Below are 21,352 nucleotides of genomic sequence, written 5' to 3'. Positions count from 1 at the left end.
AAAGTGCCACTCTGAAAAACACATTCTACTACTATTACAACTGCAATAGGAAACTTTTAATCTCCTCTCCTCAGGCATGAGGGGGAGGTGCATGAGCCATAAATTTATGCTCATTACAACAAATACAAATTCTAATGCGAGATGTAATGAGGCATCCAGATGACATACAGAGATACATTGTTCTTAGCACCATTTGCTGACAATTCATGAAAAAGCCAGGTCTTTATCAAGTTAGAATAAAAATACAGGTTAAGTATCCCTTATCTAGACTGCTTAGGACCAGAAGAGTTCTGGATTTTGGATTTTTCCAGATTTTTGAATATTTGCATCAAAAATATTAAAAAGCTTCACAATGAAAACAGAGCCGCAACTAGAGAGAATTACAGACAAAATCCTTGTCACTAACAGCCTTCTGAAATAAGTAAGTTTTGACTCCATGTTTAAAAGCAGCAAAACTGGGAATCTGCGAGCAAGTGAGCTGAGGCGTTTTGTTTTTTGTTTTTGTTACGGCGTGGTGTCTGGATTTTGGAGCATTCTGGATTTTGGATGTCTGGATAAGGGATACTCAACCTGTAGTATTGAAAAGCACAGCTTTTTCATGGATTGTCAGCAAATGGCATTAGGAACTTCTGCATGTCCTTGAATGTTATAAGGATGCCTTGTTACATCTCCCATCAGAATTTGCCCAGAATCATCTGGAAAAGCCCAAAGATATCTGTGCTGAACTTGCAACAAAGATCCATGTAACAGAACGAGCAAGAATTTAATGTGCTGTCAGTAAAGTTTTATTACAAATTTCACACGGATAACACAACTGCATCTTAATGGAGATGTGTGTGTGTGTGTGTGTGTGTGTGTATTCTTTTGTAGAGGAAAAGATACAACTATTCCAATATAATGATAATCAAATCAATTACTGCTAGTGAAAACGACCCATAATAGACACCCATATTATTGGGACATACATTTTAGCAAACCATCGCTTGCATAATTGTTATGTGCTGACCTGGATTTCAAGCGCTGGTTTAGCAAAAACAGCTCAAATAGGCAACAGCTTGCGGGAAGTATACGATGATTTTAGCCTTTCGCTTAAAACTCACCATGATATCAAAGAAGGGCATGTCAAACTTCATCTTTAAAGACTAATGTTATACAATGCTAAAGTAATTTGAGGACAGCATAAATAGTGACTCCTATTCTTTGATGATTTATTATTCCACTACCAAATTATTGAGAAGAATGAATATGGGATGCATTTGCGATTAGGAGAATTGAGACTAACTCAGTATATGAGGCATTTCTTAAAATACCTCTTGCTATTGCCCAACTTCCAAAAATCCTGAAACAAACATTAAAAAATGTTCAAAATATATCATTTCACAGTTTGACATTTATATTCTGAACTAGTGGGCCCGGGCACAGAGCATCTGTGCCTCTAGTGCGGCCGGGCCCACCGCCGCCTGCGCTGCGGCCGGGCCCGCCGCCTTACCTCCATGGCTGGGCCCGAGAGTGCCGCCGCCGCCGGGCCCGAGGGTGCCGCCGCCGGGCCCGAGGGTGCCGCCGCTGGGCCCGAGGGTGCCGCCGCCACCAGGCTGGAGAATGCCGACGCCGCCGGGCCCGCCACCGCGGCCGGGCCCAAGGGTGCCGCCGCCGCCGGGCCCGGCCAGGCCCGCCGCCTCGCCTCCGTGGCCGGGCCCGCCTGGCTCCCCGGCCATGGCCGCTGCCGTTCTCCTGGGTGCGCCAGGACCAATCAGGCGCCCCCGCAGCCCAGCCAATCAGCTGGGCTGCCGGGACGCATTTCTCCTGGGCACACCCAGGAGAAATATATATATAGATTCCAAATTTTAACTCTGAAATCTGAATTTTTATGCAAAATTTGAAATCTGAGTGCATTACACTTGCTAGGATTTGCTTTTGACTGGAATCAGATACAAAAATCAATAAATGCCAAAAACTAAGACTGAGCTTTACTAAACCATGTAGCCCTATTTGCAGGCAATGAAAAAGAGCTGCACTTTTAGAGAACTGGAGGGAGGAGGCTTTGAACAAGGCAGTGAAGTTTCACTTGTCTCACCTAGGAGCAGATGGAAGAGGCAAGAGGCACAACAGCAGGCATGATAGCCTTCCTCTACCACCCAGAATGCTTCTCATCCATTCAACCATCCAAAGTAAGGGAAGTGTGACAGGAGAAACAATGCCTTCACTCAGAATCAGCTGCATTTGACCTCAGTTACACTGTCACAATGCCAATATGTCTCTGTGACATCATGATGTTCACAACTGAATCCCTGATTGGCTGAAATCACATTGTGAAGAAGTCTTGTGACAAAAAGAATTGGCAGCAAACAGGCAAGCATGGCAAAATGACGGGAGCAGGGAGACTTTCAAGGAATATACTGGGCTACACAAATTTTTCTTGGGTACAACCTGCTAAATAACATGGGCTTAAGAACCCGCCTATGCAGCCACCCTCTTAAATGACATTAAGGGAGCGCTCACTCCCTTAACCCCATTTCCCTGCTTATGTGCAGCACTGGCTGCTTTTAGCTGGTGCTGCAACAGGACAGGCACCCGTGTTGCAGGTAGGGGTGCAGATGGGAGTAGTCCCACTTGCGTGGTGTATTGTAGGAGTTCTGCGGGTCGGGACAACGCATCCTGACCCCAAAACCCTCTGCACTGCCAGGGAGCAGCAGGCAATTATCTGCGTGGAGAAGCTGCCCACTCCACAAGAACTAGGCAACCATCTGCAGGGAAGGTAAGTTTCCGAAGCCTTCCCTGCCGTCCACCCTCAAGCCTTATCACGGGTCGTGAGAAAGGGCTCATTCTGTTGGTATTGGGGAGATATCTAAAGAGTCAGTGAATATCTGGTGAGAATATCCAGGTAGAAAAGTGAATTCATTTCAGGTCACCCCTCCAAATGCACAGTGCAGTGTTGTGATGAGAATGTCAGACTAAAAGCAGGGAAAGCCAGGCTGAAATTGCCAGGCTGAAATTGCTATTAATCCATGAATGTAACTGGTGACCTGGGCCAGTCACTATTTCTCAGCCTAACCAACCATATAGGGTCATTGTGAGGATTAAATTGGGGGTAGAATAGTATAGCCTGTGATCCCTGGATGAAAAGCAGGACAAAACACAAACAACAATAAACAGCAGCATCCTATAGCTGGCACTGGAAGTGAACAATCTGGAAGTACACAGCTTTCCCCCCCATCCTACATTCAACTAAAGGAAAGCTTTGCTGTACGCTCCGCTGGATCACAGCCTTTAGGTGTGTGGTCTGTAGTGGGAAATTGAAATAGAACCTTTAGACACAAAACACTTTCTATACACATGGGAATGGGAATCTTTTGACAATGGGAACAAAAATGTAATTGATTCTGCTTTCCCTCAAAATTGCTTTACACAAATCTTGTCACATTTCCTTGCTCGTGATGTATCACATTCCGTTATATCACTATTGTCCTGTCATGTTGTGTGACAGGCTTGATATGAGCCATCTCGACAAGACACAGCAGTCCTGCACATTTGTACCACAGGCTTCTTTTGCACTTGGCGCTGCCTTCTGTCCAGAAGAAACACGCTTCTTCATTACTTTAAATTGGTATGCAATTAACTGGGATTGAATTATTTTCCTGCTACCCAAGTGCAATTAAGAGTGACATGTCTTGAGTAATTAATATTTCTTGAGTAACTGATTTATTCAGAGAGTTGGCAGGTAGTGATCTTCAGTATCCTTTGACTGTTGAATTTACTTTTCATTTTTACTGTTCCCACCTGCGGAGATTAGACTTTACAGCACAGCAACCTCCCTGCATCCCTCCAAAAAGCAAGCAAGCAAACAAACAAAACCTTCATACACACACACAGACCCACAAAAATGTAGCAGTCAAGAAAAGGACTTGCTCATTGCCAGCCATTTCCTCAATCCACACAGAAGCCAAGTCTCAAAGAGGGTTGGATGCCTTCACAAAAACTTCTGGTGAGACTATTTACTCCAGATCTATGAACTCCATGAGGCTTGAGGTGGTCAGTTTCTGTATGCTAAGCTGTTTCTCTGGAATGAGGACTTTGTCTGCAACGCCTTACCTGGGCAATAACAAGGAAAAACAGCCGTCATCATTCAGCCTCGAGGGTTGGGGAGGAGGCGTTGCAGTCATCTTTCGAGAGATCCTCCCCGTTTCCAGGTGCCCGGTCAGGCAATCTCAGAATTTCGAGTGTTTGACCTTGAGGGTGGGCCTCCGTGATAGGCTGGGGATTCTGTTGGTGTACCGACCACCCCGCTGCACTTCAGTCTCCCTACCTGAGCTGGCGGGGGTGGTCTCGGAGGTGGCCTTGGGTTCCCCCAGGCTTATTGTTTTGGGGGATTTCAATGTTCACGCTGAGGCCCCCCTAGTGGGTGCGGCTCAGGATTTCATGGCCTCCATGGCAACCATGGGCCTGTCTCAATTGGTATCGGGCCCTACCCACGTGGCAGGACATACTCTGGATCTGGTTTTTGCCGACCGGGAAATAAATGATCTGGAGGTGGGGGAATTTGAGACCACTCCCTTGTCATGGACAGATCATCACCTGGTGGGGTTTAGTTTGACTGCTCCGTCTGCCCTCTGCAGGGGTGGTGGGCCGATTAAGATGGTCCACCCCCGGAGGCTTATGGATCCGCTTGGATTCCAGACGGCCCTCGGGGAGTTTCCAGTGTCCAGAGCTGGTGACCCTGTCGAGGCCTTGCTTGATCTCTGGAATGGAGAGATGGCCCAGGCTGTTGACACGGTTGCCCCCAAACGCCCTCTCCGGCTTGGTGGAGCCCGTTCTGCTCCTTGGTTTTCCTCGGAGCTTAGGGAGATGAAGCAACTCGGACGACGGCTGGAACGACGCTGGAGGAAGAGTCATCATGAATCCGACCGAACACGGGCTAGAGCCCATTTTAGGGACTATGCCGTGGCGGTGAAGAAATGCTTTTTCTCCGCCTCCATTGCATCTGCTCAGTGCAGACAATCAGAGCTGTTTCGTGTGGTGAAAACCTTGCTCCACACATCCCCCCGGACAATGGGGGAGGAGTCATCTACAGCTCTTTGTGATCGGTTTGCCTGTCGCTTTGCAGATAAAGTCGCTTGCATCCGTGCTGACCTGGACTCCAGAGTTTTGGCAGTTCCGGCAGACGTGCCTTTGGTACCATCTGGTTCCGTTGTGTTGGATTCTTTTCAGTTGGTGCGGCCTGAGGATGTGGACAAGATCCTGGGCAGTGTGCGGGCGACTTCGTGCGCTCTTGACCCTTGCCCTTCTTGGCTAATAAAAGCTGCTAGGGAGGGGATGGGCAGATGGCTGGAGGTGATCGTTAATGCTTCATTAAGGGAGGGCAGGATGCCATCGTGCCTCAAGGAGGCAGTGGTAAGACCTCTATTAAAAAAGCCCTCCCTTGATCCCACCAACCTCGACAACTATAGACCTGTGTCTAACCTTCCCTTTTTGGGCAAGGTGATGGAGTGTGTGGTGGCATCCCAGCTGCAGAGGGTCTTGGATGATATGGATTATCTGGACCCTTTTCAATCTGGCTTCCACCCCGGGTATGGGACTGAGACTACCTTGGTCGCTCTAGTGGATGACCTACGCCAGGAACTAGACAGGGGGAGTGCGTCCCTGTTGGTTCTGCTGGACCTCTCGGCGCCCTTTGATACCATCGACCATGGTATCCTTCTGGGCCGCCTCTCGAGTATGGGAATCGGAGGCACTGCGTTGCAGTGGTTCCGGTCCTTTCTTGAGGGGAGGGTCCAGAAGGTGGTGCTGGGGGACTACTGCTCGGCCCCGTGGCCGTTGGCCTGTGGGGTCCCGCAGGGTTCGGTCTTGTCCCCCATGCTGTTTAACATCTACATGAAGCCGCTGGGAGAGGTCATCCGGGGACTTGGACTGAGTTGTCAGCAATATGTGGATGAAACTCAGCTCTATCTCTCCTTGTCATCTGATCCTAGGGAGGTGGTGGATGTCAGAAATCAGGGGCTGGAGGCCGTGATGGGTTGGATGTGGGCTAACAAACTGAAATTGAATCCGGATAAGATGGAGGTACTGTTGATCAGTAGGAGAGCCAATCGGGATGAGGAGATTTTACCGGTTCTGGATGGGGTTGCACTCCCCCTGAAGGAGCAAGTACGCAGCTTGGGGGTACTACTGGACCCGGCTCTGCTTTTGGAAGCTCAGGTGGAGGCGGTGGCCAGGGATGCCTTTGCACGGCTTCGGCTGGTGCGCCAGCTGCGTCCCTTTCTCGAGAAGGCAGATCTGGCCACAGTTACCCATGCCTTAGTCACGTCGCAGCTGGATTACTGTAACGCGCTCTACGTGGGGCTGCCCTTGAAGAATATCCAGAAACTGCAGCTAGTGCAAAACGCGGCAGCGAGGGTTTTATCCGGAGCTGCCCATTGGGAACATATCACCGCCATTTTGAAAGAGCTGCACTGGCTACCGGTTCGTTTCCGGGTCCAATTCAAGGTGCTGGTTTTGACCTTTAAAGCCCTAAACGATTTGGGCCCGGGGTATTTGAGGGACCGCCTGCTCCCAAGGGTTGCTGCCCGCTTGACAAGGACATCTGAGGGGGCCCTGCTCCAGGTGCCGACAATGAGAGAGGCCCGGCTGTCGTGCACTCGGGACAGGGCCTTCTCTGTTGCTGCCCCCAGACTCTGGAATGCTCTCCCAGTGGCCATTCGTTCATCGGACTCCATCATGGCTTTTAGAAAGCTTGTAAAGACTTGGCTTTTTACCTAGGCTTTTACATAATCGTTTTTACTGCTGCTTCTGGGTGTTTTTATCTGTTGTATTGTTTTATGCCTGTTTTTATATGTTTTTATACTTTTAGCATGATGTTTTTATTGTGTTTTTATTGTATGTTTTTAACTTTTGTAAACCGCCTTGGGGCTATCTTTTAATGAAAGGCGGTATAAAAATGCAAAAATAAATAAATAAATAAATAAATAATAAGATTATCATTCCATCTAATAATAAACTTGAGCAAAAAGAGCAGCAAAATAGAGTCATCCAAATACAAAGTGTTTCTGCATACTTGGGACATGTTCCAAGTATGCAGAAAATTGTTAGTTGGGGAAGGAGGGAGGAGACCAAAAAAACCATCCCTCCAAATGGAGACTGTGCATCTGTAAAATGCTCGTATAAGACCAGATGATCCGATACAGGTAAAGTCTCAAAAGTGGAAAAAATGGGAGGGATGATTGGCTCAAAAGGGGGCCAATTTTCTATCCCCTCAACAAGAGAAAAGGAATCATACCAGAAAGCATGGTGAGGAGAAGCCCCTCACTGTATTGTACTGCTCAAGCTGGGGATTATCACAACCATCTTCACCTGCCACGATTCCATTTTATCCATGATTGCTTCAGCAGATCAAGGAGATCTGAGGTTTCCCATGAATCCTTGCAGGCCTACTAATATTACTTTTCCATCCCTTAGCTAGTTTTATAGTAAAATGCAGAAGACAGAGACTAGCACACTAATGAGAAATTACTACATCAAGTTTTCAGACAAAACTACTCACAATTTTTGCAAAACATTTCAGCAGTTTAACTCCCCCCACCCATGCTTTTTTCCAAAGGAAAGAGGCTGTAGCTCTGTGGGAGAGGACAAGCTGTGCTTGCAGAAGATCCCAGGTTTAATCCCTGTTCTCTAGGTAGGGCTTGGAAAGACCCTTGACTGAAATTCTATTGAGCCACCTAAAGATGCATGGGGAAGTAATTTGCCTAGGGAGCAAGAGGTTGCTGGTTCGAATCCCCGCTAGTGTGTTTCCCAGACTATTGGAAACACCTATATGGGGCAGCAGCGGTATAGGAAGATGCTGAAAGGCATCATCTCATACTGTGCGGGAGATGGCAATGGTAAGCCCCTCCTGTATTCTACCAAAGACAACCACATGTCTCTGTGGTCACCAGGAGTCAACACTGACTTGATGGCACAACTTTGCAGTTACTGCCAGCCAGTGCAGTAAATACAGACCAATTTAATATAAGGTAACTTCCTAAATTCATTTGGGGGGACTTTGTGAAAATATTCACTATTCTTGTTTCCACTACACTTTAGGGATGTGCACAAAATGGATTTCACATTTCAATCAGGATCAAAATGGATTTCACATTTCAATTCAAACTAATTGCCGATGGCTGAAATTTTTCAAGTTTGTTCTCTTGAAACAGCCAGCTTTAACTGAACAAACTCAAAACGCTTTGAGTGTTCCGGCCATAGGGAACAATGGGGAACTCAAAACACCCCATTGTTCCCCATGGGTAGCTCCCAGGGACACCAAAGTGAGCTGGGTGATAGAGAATGATCGGTGCCAACACAATCCAACCCACAAAAGAAAAGGGGAAATGGGTGGTTTTAAATAGATTTTTAAAAGTCAATCGCAAGCAGTGGCCCCTCTGATTTTTTTCATCTCTTTGTGGAATGAGTTTTGTTCTGGCGGCAGTATCAGTGTGTGTGCGCACATGCATTCAGAGTGGGGCCTTCCTAATTCAACCTAGCAAGATCTAAAATTAACTGAGTGGACATCAGAAAACTTGTGAGCGCACTCACGTGCACACACCTTAGAAGGAACAGTGACCGCAAACCAGTGTCATAAAGCCAATCAGCAAGGGGAAAACAGCCCTCCAAAATGGTGCATGCAACATCAAAATGTTCTGGTTGAAATGAAGTTTTTCTGTTCCGAGCTCAAAACGGGCTCTTTATTTGAAGGGCATTCTGTTTCCAACTCAAAACAGCCCATTCCCATCGCAAAACATTCTGCACATCCCTACTACTCTTGTTCTCACTCTCAAATGACTTCTCTTTCACATACTGATGACCAAATCTGATTGACACTGTCCATTCACTGTACATAGCTTAAATTTCCTTTGCAATTAATCCAGGATTCAATTCCCTTGTTTTATTAATTAATTATTTATCATATTTTATACAGCTTGATATCTGAATCTCTAACAGTGTACAGAATTTAACACACAACAAATATAAAACAGAGTAAAAAGAGTTAAAATTCTACAAAATAAAAACTGAAATCCATCTGATAAGATAAAAACAAATTAAACTGTTTAAAATTAATTTCAGTTAAAAGCCTGAAAAAACATCTTTAGGTGGATCTCCTAAAAGCAGACAGAGAAGGGGATGCTCTTATTTCAACAGGGAACATATTCCAAAGCCCTGGAGCATCCATAGAGAAGGCCAGTCCCAATTCACCACCAAGTGAACCGGCGGCAACCATAACTGGACCTCTTCATCTGATCTGATCTAAATAGGCAATAGGGTTCATGACAAGGAAGGTGCTTTCTTAAGTATCCTGGATCCAAGCCACTGAGAGTTTTATCCAAGCCATTGAGAGAGATAATAATGAGCACTTTGTATTTCGCTTGGAAACATATTGGCAGCCAGTGCTGTTCTTTTAAAATTGGTGTTATGTGGTCCTTCGGGTTGTCCCGGAGACCAGTGTGGCTGCTGCGTTCTGTACCAATTGTAGTTTCCAAACTACATACAAAGGTGGCCCCACGTAGAGTGCATTATAGTAGTCAAGCCTAGAGGCTACCAGCATATACACCTCAGGTAAGGTAATTTCCCTGCAGGTCATTTACCTCCAGAAATCGATGTAGCTGATGTATCAGCCAAAGCTGATAAAAAGCACTCCAGGCCACTGCCTCAAACTGAGAAACCAGAGAGTTTGGGATCCAGAAGCACTCTCAAGCTTTCTATCTAATATTTCAGGGGGAGTGTAACCCCATCCAGAACAGGCAGATTTAAGCCCAACCTGCCCCCCATCAGTATTTCCATCTTATTTGGATTCAACTTCAGTTAGTTATCCCCCATCCAAGCCCATTACCGACCCCAGGCAGGTATTTAGGAAAGTTATGCCATTTCCTGATGAAGTTGATATGGAGAAATAGATCTGGGTGTCATCAAATTATCACTGCAAGTTAGCTATTATATCACACGCACACACAATGTGTGTGTAATTTTAATTTTATATGTGTGTGATGTGTGTAAACACCCTGCACCAAACCACCTCATGATCTCTCCCAGTGATTTCAAGTAGATATTAAAAGCACTGGAGACAGTATGGAGCCTTAAAGCATGAATTCCATACTTTAGTTCTTGCTTTGCAGAGCAGCAGACTCCAAGTGAAACCATATAGAATCTACCTAAGAGGTAGGAACAGACCTACAGTAAACAAGTGCCACCCAATCCCACTCTCCTCAGGCAACCCAGAAGGATACCATGGTCGATGGTATCGAAAGCTGCTGAGATATCCCAAAGGATCAGCAGAATCACACTCCCTCTTTCGATAGCGAATTGGAGTTCATCCTTCAGGCTGATCAAGGCAGCCTCAAACCCATAGCCCACTCAAAAGCGGGTTTGAAATGGGTCTAGTTAATAAGTTACCTCCTGGGCTGTCTGGAACGGAGAGACCACCATCCTCTCAATCACCTTGCCCAACCATGGGAGATTAGACACAGGCCTCTAGTTGCCAAACTCTGTACCTACCAATGTAGGTTTTTTCAAGTATGGTCTAATAATAGCCTCCTTATGAAAAGGAGGCATCCTGCCCTCCCTCAGAGAAGCATTTATAATATTTACCAGACCCTCTGATAATAGAATATGATTTTACCTCTCTCAGATGAAATAAGGCAAGTTGGGCAAGGGTCAAAATGACAGGTTATAGGATGCACAGTACGAAGCAGTTGATCCACATCCTCAGGAGTCACAAACTGGAATAGATCCAACCTAATGCTTTAAGAGGCGTTGCTAGATACCTCTACAATAGATTCTGCAGTTAGGGATGTATGAGCTGGCTTGAGGTTGAACCGGCTCACACTCAAACTGGCCCAGCTTGATGGCTTGAGGTTGAACTGAACCCTCAAGGGTTGAACTGGTCCCAGTTGGGGTTCCCCCTACAAAAAATGGCAGACTTACCTCCATTGTGGGGCTTTGGAGGGTGCTGCCACTGCAAGGTCTCCTTAGGCCCCCCTCACCACACTGCCCTACCCCGGTCTCAAATGGCCCATTTCCGGCCCATTCCAGGCTTCTGTGTCTGGCTGCGGCCATTTTGGAGGATGCTGTGCATGTGCACTGACCATCTGCATGGCCAGGACACTACCCAGCCACGCAAATGGCCAGTGCGCCTGTACGGGGGCCTCAAAAATGACTACCAACAGCACAAGAGGCCTGGAAAGGGTTGTTTGAGACTGGAGAGAGCCCAACAGGGAGGGGGACTTTAGGAGACGACACCATGGCAGCACCCCCCAAAGCCTCACAATGGAAGTCCTTTTTTTTCATCATTTTTCCCCCTGTTCCCTGCAGGCCAATTCCCTGACAGGGGTCCTGTTAAGGGAGATGCTATTCTTATATATTGCAGCCACTCTACCTCCCTACCCACATCTTCTCACCTTCTCCACCACAGAGTAACCCACTGGGAGAAGCTGGGACCAAACTGGACCAGTAGCCTTTCCCAAATAGGTCTCCATGATGCACACCAGGTTGGCTCCTTCATCCATAAGCAATTAATGGATGATCTCGGACTTGTTGTTGGACCAACCTGGTACTGCTGAGTAATAAAGTGAGGTTCTGTGGGTTGTTGGCAGAGCTCTCCAAGGTGAAAGAGGTGGTAGGCCTGCTGGAAGGGGAAATTGCATTTAAATTTCCGAATTCCCTTCTTTTGTCACTGAATGGGATATTCTGTACTAGTATTTACTATTGAAGGGAAAAGGCCAGTTTCCTTTTATATCCTGAAGATTTAACATACGTAATTACTCTTTAATAGCCATGGGGACATTGCATTGACCTCTGGTGATGTCACCAGCCATATGCTTCAAAATGCAGGTTCAGATTTTTTCAAAACCCAGGGAAGTTATTAGTGGAGATAATGAATTGATATTCAATTCAATTTTTTAAAGTCTCGCCCTTCACAGCATCATAACCTGCATAAAGTTACAGTAGTGGAAATAAAAACAAGCCTATACATCAAGCACAAATGGCAATCATTTCAACAATGAGGGGAAAGGCCACATATTTAATAAAATTCATAAAGTCCTTTCTTGCATATGTTTTCAGCATACCACGTTCCTAGGAAAACAAGATAAATCCTGTAAAAACCATTCAACATGAGAAACAAAAGCAATAAAGGAATTTATTAATGGCAATGGCAACCCTATAATAAAATGCATCTGTTGTAAAGTGTTCCCTATGGAAATCCAGCTTGTTGTGGCATTTAAAATTTTTAAAAGCCTTTGTACCATTGTGGAATGAAAACTGCTCACTTAAACTGTCCATCTAAGTACAATTTGCTGCTCCATAGAATATTTGTAGAGAGTCAGACCAGCAATTAACAATGTTTGTTTCTTTTTTTCCTTTCTAATTTTCATGCTATCTGCCTAAGGTAAATTCATCTGTCAAATAAAATACACAATGCCGTAGTAAAGTTGTATTTTAATAAGGTGATAAAAATCCAGTTTGTTAAATACACACTATTGAAGCTGCAAGGAATTATGACGGCGGGGGGGACTCAAACAACCCCAAAAATTTGCATCTCTCTTTCCCCTCATAATTGCTCCCCACCAAAATATCAACAAGGGCTGATTGGGCTTGGAAGAATCTTTTTCTGAGCCCAGTCCTTTTTTTCCTGTGGTTGCATCACAAAAGAAAGAAAAAGTGAGTCATCCTTCATACCCACAGTGACCACAGGGGGAAGGGGTACGGTGTTCCAAGACAATGTACAAATGGGCAGAGGTGCACCTAGGTAATTTTGGAGCCTAGACATAAAGGCCTTTGGAGCCCACACGCCCTCTCCTTGCAAGTTAAGCATCATTTTTTAATATGTAGTTTCTTGAGGGCACAAACCATACCACCCAGGACAGACTAAATACTATTTGGGGGGCCCCAGGGGGTGTGGAGGCCCTGGACTTTGGCCCCAAAATCCAGGGGTAAGAGTGCCTCTCCAAACTGGCATGCCACCTCAAAACCTGAACCCCTTCTCACCACTTCATTTCTTAGGAAAGGCGAGAACTCTTCATTCTCAAAATGACCAGGAGAGAAGGAATTGAGTTCTTTTAACACTAGATTTCCAGTGTTAGAAAACAGAACTGTATTTGTGTCTTAAGGATATTCATTTCTGTTTGTATTCTGCTCAGTTGACTAATAAATTTGGTTTAATATGTGATTTGTTAGTTGAGGGCTCCCCTCTCTCTGAGACTAATCACTACACCCCTCAAAGCGTTCACTTTTTCTAAGCCCAATTACCTCCCCTCTCAAAGATGCAAAGGGGGTCCCAGCTTTCTTCCTCTATAGTGCCTATGGAAGTGATTGGGAGGCTCTTTGTGCTGGCTGAGCACTTTGCCATAATAACCCGTGGATCCAGGGCTAACACCTGTTTGCCACTTTCGGCTGTGGAGATATTCCCTGGAGGCATGGGGGAAGCACATGTGCCCAACTCTTGCCCAGGTCTGCTTTTAGGAGAAAGAGGAGGGTTGCTGCTATTTTTCTGCAAGGTAGGGGAAGAGTGTCTGTACCCTGACACACTCCCATCTAAACACCTGAGACCCATTTTCAGATATCTCACTTTACAAGTATAGGGAATGATGGCTAGGTGAAGCTGGATAGTTTAATGAAGGATTGTATTATCATTGGTTCTATATATGTTTGATATATCCTGGTACTATCTCCTAAGAGAGAATATTAATTATATATCTTCTAGACAGAAAAGAATATAATTACATGTGAACCATACACCTCCCAACCTGTTGTCAAATTTTGTTATCATGATGAGTGAATGTCATTCAGAGTTCTTTTTCCTCCGGCAAATGTAATTTTAATACTTTATTTTTTGTTACAGGCCTTTTGTACCACAGAGATCATCAGTGTTTAAAATGATGCTGCGAGATACTTTTGCATTAATGTAGCAAATCCTGTTACCTAATGATAAGAGTAATATTAATTACAAGTATGGCTTTAAAATCATTCAGCACCTTTTCAAAAAAAATTCCCATTACACTTGATTCTTCACACTCTAATCCAATTTTAGTTCTTTGTTCCAAAGATCTGAGATACAGAGTATGATTAAGTCACCAGGGGAGCATTATCCACTAATGTATGCTTGATCAATAGAGAAATGTATATTATGATGATAATAAAAAGTACTGCTATTATAATCTAGCATTTCTGTAGCTTGCCACTTTACATTTTGAAAAGCTGCCTTCAGCTTTATTGAGGTAGCATTAATGATACATATAGTTTGATGGAACACTGTAGTTCTGTTCAGTCATTGTGGAATCTGGGGATACTGTACAGTGTGCTGTACAGCATACAGAAGCCTTGAGAGCACGTCTGCAAGGCCACTACTATGCTGACCTTCTCTGAAGTCCCATCCAACCCGCTCTCCATGGTTATAGCATTTGTCTGCAGAAACCAATGCCATACTCAGTGCCAGATATGGAATGCTGGGGCATTCCAGCACTCTGACCACAAGACAAATCTCTCCACAAACACAGTATTTGTCTCTGTGGGCAAGCGCTGTAACCACGGAGAGTGGAGGGCAAGTTCAACTTATATTCCCTTCCCTTTTGAATACAGAATCTTATCAATAATACCTAATATCATTTTTCGTGTCTGTGATGCTCAAATCACAGAGTATTGGAGATGTCTTGCCCTGTGTTCGAAATAATTGTATCATATCTACTTTATATATCATAGTTGGGTTGGCTCTCTCCTCTTCAGACAGTTTGATAGTAGGATGATCAATCACGCTGGGACAGACCTTTTCTTTTCTAATTTCCCCTTGTGGGGTTCAAGTTTCTTTACTGATTGCTACTGATGTCTGATGCCTAGTTTAGGACCCTTTAGGTTCAACTAACGTTTTGGTTTTGAAGGATAAGACCTTGGATGTAAACTTGTTTGGTCTTGTTGGAGTCTCAGAGATGTAACCTTTCTGTTTTCACTTGTAATACTAATAAAAGCATATTAAAGAGAGAGAGAGAGAGTGGAGGGCGAGTTTAAGAGTGCAACAGCTCAGGGGTGGGTGCACTCTCAGAGTTGCTGTATAGAAGTACCGCATTCCCAGATTCCATAATGACTGAGCAGGGCTATCATGACTTACCATTGTAGCTGACAGAACAAGGCTGGAATAGTCGACAGTCATATCTGAATCTCAATATGGAAGACCTGATCTGAAAGCTAGAGAAAAAGGAGACTAGATCTTGAAGTGCACCAAACAAAAGGTGCTCGTCTGTTGACCAGGTGAATTAGAAGGCCATGTTTCCAGCATTTTTACCAGACCTGGCTCAACTAGAGACTAGTTCATACTGGAAGGGTGATTATTTCTACAACCTGATTCCTTTCTGAGGAATCATAAGCACACACAGTCAAAGGTGGCTTGTCAAGCTAAATCCAAGTTTCAGATCTCAAAGTTTCTCATTCAAGCTGCAGAATTCCTGACATTAGCAACAAAAGCATCCTATGTAATAGATATGGGATAGCTTTGTCTTATACTCTTGTTGCTTAAAACCCCACTGTAAATACCTACTGTAACACATCTTGCATAAGAACATAAGAATAGTAGGCTTGTGCATTTCTATTCAGGTACAAAAAGTTTTGTGCCCGAAAATGGCAATTTCAGAGGTTTTGTAACCAAAACAAAATCAAGAATTAAAAACCAGAGATTTTTGTTTGACAGAATGCTTTGTTCTTCAAAAAAGCATTGCAATTCAAATTGACTTCTCTGACTCTCTCCACTCCAGCTGAGGCACTGAGTGATTAGCAGAAGATAAGATATGCAAAAAGATATGCAAAAAATGCTCATGAATGGTTTACTTAAGTATGTGTTGTATTCAGTGTGATTGAAATGCAAACTGAACTTGCAAAGGTCTAAGCCAGGGGTTCACAACTTTTGCCATTGCAGGGACAGGTCATCCACATGGGACTACAGGAGACAAAAGGAGGGGGGTGGGGAACACACCTGTCAATCTATTGACATCCCCAGGAATCTTAGTTGCTTCTCTCTTTCTTGTAACCATGATCCATGGTTTTGCACTTTCTTAAATGCAGTGATGATACATCTCAACAATTCTGAATGGCAGGCTGATTTGTTTGGGCTACAGCTCACTCCACTTCAGTTAAATGAACATTTGAAGCTGTTCAATAGTACCAAGGCAGTTCATTGGTCTATCTTGCTATCTCAAATGACCTGTGGTCACTGTTCCATGGGAAAGGAGTGTTTTTATTGAAAGATTGCTTGAATCCACAAATGGGTTGTGCTGCTGTGCTAGTGCCACAGGGACAGACTCACACCCACTGCAAAATTCTCAAATAACTGTGACAAAAAATTTAAGTGTCATTGTTGTTCATCATTCTCTTCACTCTTTCAACTTGTTTATGTGGGGCTTCAGGGGCAAAACAGTGCGTTGAGTGGCAGTGCCCCAAGGGTGGTGCACCCAGATTCCAAATAGGGCAAAGGGCTGATTTCTTAGGAATTTTTGAGGTTTACACATCTTTAAGATTTTTTCCCATAGGGAATAATGGAGGTTTAAGCAGCCCCATAACACCACCTGGGGGGCACTGGGATGGCCTGATGTAAGTGGTGGTGTAGTGCACAGAGGGTAACAGCCATGTCCCTAGATTCCTAACCCATTGGGGTACTGGGCTTTGATGTTTCTGAGGTGTTGAGTTTAGATTCTCTGGTAGCAAATGAGATTTTGAATGAAAAACCATGAATCCACTCTCATATGCTACTAGAGAATCTACTCTCAGAACACCTCTAGAACAACAAAACCCTGTACTTCATGGGTTGGCAACCCATGTGGGTGGTTGGCACCCTATGTGCACTACACTGCCACTTGCTCCGGGCCACCCCAGTGCCCCTCAAGTGGAGTTATGGGACTGCAGAAACCTCCATTATACCCTATGAGGAAAATCTGAAAGACACATAACTTCATTAATTCTTTAAAAATCAGCCCTTTGCCAAATTCCTCTGAAAAAATTGTGGTAGCTTCCTTGTATCAACTGGACACTAACTACCAAACACACTCCACTCTGGGCCACACCTCCCCACCCCGCGTGAAACTATACTTTTCCTGAAACCTCCATCATACTCTATGGGGGAAAACTGAAAGACGCGCAAACTTCAAAAATTCACCAAAAATCAGCAGTTTGCCCAATTCCTTTGAAATTTTTGTGGTAGCTTCCACTCATTGGGTACTATAACCCCTAACCACTCTTTTGACCATGTGGCCCATTTTTAAATCTGAATTAATTCGGATTTGGATTAATTCAGATACAAAACAAAACTGGGGTGATTCAGAAGCAGAGTTACCAGAACCTAAGGGGTATACTCGTGGGTCAAATGGGCCGTAAGCCAGAATTTGGCTTTTTTAAAGACAAATCTGGCCACCTAGTTCGGAAGGCTTAATTTCAGACAAAATACAAAATGGGGTTGATTCGGACCACCAAGTGCCACTGGGGAAGTCCACTGGCAGGAGCTGAGGGCATGCCCTCTCTCCTGTTACTCCCCTGCAACTGGTATTCAGACGCATCCTGCTTCTGAGGCTGGAGTTGACCTATAGGCTAGTAGTCACTGATAGACCTCTCCTCAATGGATTTATCCAAACCCCTCTTAAAGTCATCCAAGTTGCTGGCTATCACCATATCTTGTGATATGGTGAGTTCCACAAGTTGATTAGAGAGTTCCACAAGTTGATTATGTGTTGCATGCAGGAGTAGTTTTACAGTCAAAGTCATACAGCTGGAGTCATACAGCTAGTCCAACTCCTTCTTGATGCAGGAAATCCAGGTGGTGCCCAGCCTCTGCTTGAAGACCTCCAGAGAGGAAGAGTCCAAGAACCTACCCATACCCTAGGTAATTGTTTCCATTGTCAAACTACTTTTACATTAAGACATTTCTCCTAATAATCAGTTGAAATCTACCCTCCTGTAATTTAAACCCATATACTGTATCTATTTCTGTATCTGGGACAGCAGAGAAAAAGTCTTTGTCTTCCCATATGACCGCCCCTCAAGTATTACAAGAGGGTTATTATGTACTCCCTCAGCCTTCTGTTCTCCATTTAATTCTCCTGGGTGTGCCAGGCAAAAATGCGTCTCAATGCCAGGCAAAAAATGCCAGGCAAAAATGTTCTCCCTCAGCCTTCTGTTCTCCATTTAATTCTCCTGGGTGTGCCAGGCAAAAATGCGTCCCGGAAGCCCAGCTGATTGGCTGGGCTGCGGGGGCACCTGATTGGCTGGCGCACCCAGGAGAACAGCGGCGGCGGCCATGGCCGGGGAGCCAGGCGGGCCCAGCCGTGGAGGCGAGGTGGCGGGCCTCGGTGGGCCCGGCCACGGAGGTGAGGCGGCAGGCCGGGCCGGGCCCGGCCCCGGAGGCAAGGCGGTGGGGTGGGCCGGCGGGCCTGGCTGGGCCTGGCCGCGGAGGCAAGGCTGCGGGCCTGGCGGCGGGCCCAGCCGTGGAGGCGAGGCGGCAGGCCTGGCGGCGGGCCCAGCCACAGCGGCGGGCCAGGCCGCGGCGGGCCAGCTAGAGGCACAGATGCTCTGTGCCCAGGCCCACTAGTACTTACATAATTCCTTCATCCATTAATCATAGGGTTTGCATTCTAGGTCCTTTGACATCTTCATTGCCCTCCTCTGAACCTACTCCAATCCACATCCTTCTTAAAGTGTAGTGTACTCCATATGAGGTCTGACTAGTATGAAATAAAGTGGAACTATACTCCATAGTTTGTGCATTGTTGTTTGCGATTTGAACTTTGCCATTGTCTCTATTGAATTTCATTTTGTTAGTTGCAGTAGCGGTTGAAACTATCACAAAGTTGAGAGACGTAGGAGCTTTGACATAGGTTGGAGCAACAGCTGAGATCTAGAGGCTGGCATGAGTAAGACAAGGAGAAAAAATGGCACTAGAAAATCTGGGCAGGAAAACTGGAAACAAGCACATACACAGTCCTATTCTATTGACTAGATAAGCAGCAATTATTAGGTTCCTGGTATTTATACCTGGCTTGGCCAATCCAGAACCATCTTATTGTAAGCCAATCTATTATTCTGATATCAGGGGCTCCTATTGAATCTGAGTAATGGGTCCTGACAGTTCCAGGTCATTCCAGCAGGCTAGCCACTTTTCCTGTTTCTGGCCTTGTCCCATCCCAGCAATCCTATTTCTCTGCACAAGTCTTTATAGCATAATGTCTTTGTACGTCTTTGTATTACGTTGCATCTGGCAATGACAACCAATGCTGGTATAGTAGCATTAATCTGCAGGGCTAACATCCTGCTTGGTTTGGAATGCCAGACCTTGTGACTTCATGCCAGCTTTGCACTCTACCCTACCTACTTGTAGACATCCCTGTCAATGAAGAGACTGGTCGCATCCAGATGGCAGCCTCCCATACTCTCAGTCTGGTAGTTAGGAACTAAACCAGTGTCAGAGGTGAACAAAACATCTGCCTTTCTCCTTGGAAAAGAACAATAGTGGGAAGAATTAACACAGCTGGCAACAAAAGAACAAACATTGGGCAATAAAGGGGAGTAACAAGATTGAGGTATTGGTATATAGGCACCATTCCATGAGTGCTTTGATGCCAGAGTAAACATTTCAAGAGAGGGCCATTACTCAGTTGTAGAATGTGAACCTTGCTTTCAGAAGGTTTTAAATTCAACCCTTTGCATCTCCAGTGAAAGGAACTTGGAAAGACCCTTGCCTGAGATCTGGAAGTCCAGGTGCCACTCCGAGTACATAATACTGGATCAGAGTACATATAAAACTGGATCATAATATGCATTTCAGCTGGATAATTACTATATCTTTGCTAACAATATGCACATTGGTTTTAACAGTAAGGCAGTGTGAATGTACAGAAGGCTGCAGCTCTAAATGCAGATATACAGTTTTGCCATACAAAGGAAGAGAGGCATAAAGCAAGCGTTTTTCTGTCTTACATGTTTCCTGCTTATATGACATAAAGCAGCTTCATGTCATATAACAGAGGTCCTTTCATTTCCCCCCCCCCACCTCCCTCCCTCTTTTTCAAGTTCAAACTAAGCATCTGAATGGAAGACCATCTAGTAATCCAATCCAAGCTGCCTTGACTTGCACGGTGGAAGCAATGCAGTCTATAATTGAAATAAACAAACATTAAAAACTTTAAACTAATGCTAATTACAAAGGAATAAAACAGGCATTTAGATTCGATTGTGTGTACAGGAGGGGGTGGGGGACTCCATGTATGACTCCTGATAGGCAGACTGTGTACCTGCCACTGAACTCACCATCATTGTCACCTATGTGCATTCATTCTCTCAAAGCTGGAGCTTGTTGCTCCTGGGTTGGAGAGCTTCCACCAGTCAGGGTAGACAATACTGAGCTAGATGGACCAATGGTCTGACTCAGTATAAGGAAGCTTCCAATATCCCTATGTTTCTTTAGGCTTCAAGAACTCTTCTTACTGATATGCTTTCATTTTGTATTGAGTTTCAGTGGCTTCCAGGAAAAGGGTTATGGAGGTGTCTCTCCCCTTCAAACATGATGAAGGATATCCCCATTCAACTCAGATCCCAAACCGGGCAGGTCCATAGCAACAGAGAGAAGGCTTGTGCTGACATTCTCTCTTCAGAATATTCACTTGGGAAATATACTGTGTGGTGGGGAAAGGCATGTCTTTCCTGAATAAATCCCCTGTGCCCAAAGATCTGGAAATGACAGCAAACAGCTGCACTCACATTTTCAGAAAAGTTATTGCCTAACTCTTGCACTGGAAATCCAATGCACCATAACAGAAGGCATTTTGCTGTTTTACAAAGAACTTTTATTTATTTATGAAACATTCCCGATAAAATCCTTAAATTACACACTCCCAAGGTAGTCCCATAGGCTTCAATTTCATTACCATGAAGTAATTAATTGAGTACTCTTGCAAGTCATTTCCCCCCACTATCTACAATTCATGGAAAATGTAAATAAAAGGACACAGTAGCTAAATATTCCTTTTTTAAAAAAAATAATGTCCCCTTATGTCACATAAATAGCTCCATCAAACACCAATGATGTTCTTATTTGTAAAAAAATGTTAGGTAAGAGCCCTAACAGTGCATGACATTGAAACAGATTTGTATGGTTCCAGCAGCACACTACCATTAAGCAGATTTTTACCTTTGGATGTTAAGAATAATTTAAAGTTATTTGTCAATATGTTCTGTGGTTCCCTTTTCAGTGGAAGAATTTTTCAAACCTAGAGTCAGATGCTGAGGTCTAATTTAGTGCTGTTATCTCTAGCAATGTGGATGGCATCTTCATTTTTATAAAATGTCTCCTCTACAAAGTAAAATA

The 21,352-nt window shown here is 44.7% G+C and overlaps 1 protein-coding gene across 10 annotated transcripts in view; it reads right to left on the bottom strand.

Moving 5' to 3' along the window:
* The window catches only part of GRM8 (glutamate metabotropic receptor 8), a 791,912-nt gene that overhangs the window by 213,957 nt on the left and 556,603 nt on the right, over window positions 1-21,352 (bottom strand). The gene's annotated exons all lie outside the window — the stretch shown is intronic.

Source organism: Hemicordylus capensis, chromosome 5 (genome assembly GCF_027244095.1).
Source record: "Hemicordylus capensis ecotype Gifberg chromosome 5, rHemCap1.1.pri, whole genome shotgun sequence".
Classification (NCBI taxonomy): domain Eukaryota; kingdom Metazoa; phylum Chordata; class Lepidosauria; order Squamata; family Cordylidae; genus Hemicordylus; species Hemicordylus capensis.
The sequence above is the reverse complement of the archived record's forward strand: the minus strand, read 5'-3'. Positions and strand labels throughout refer to the sequence as shown.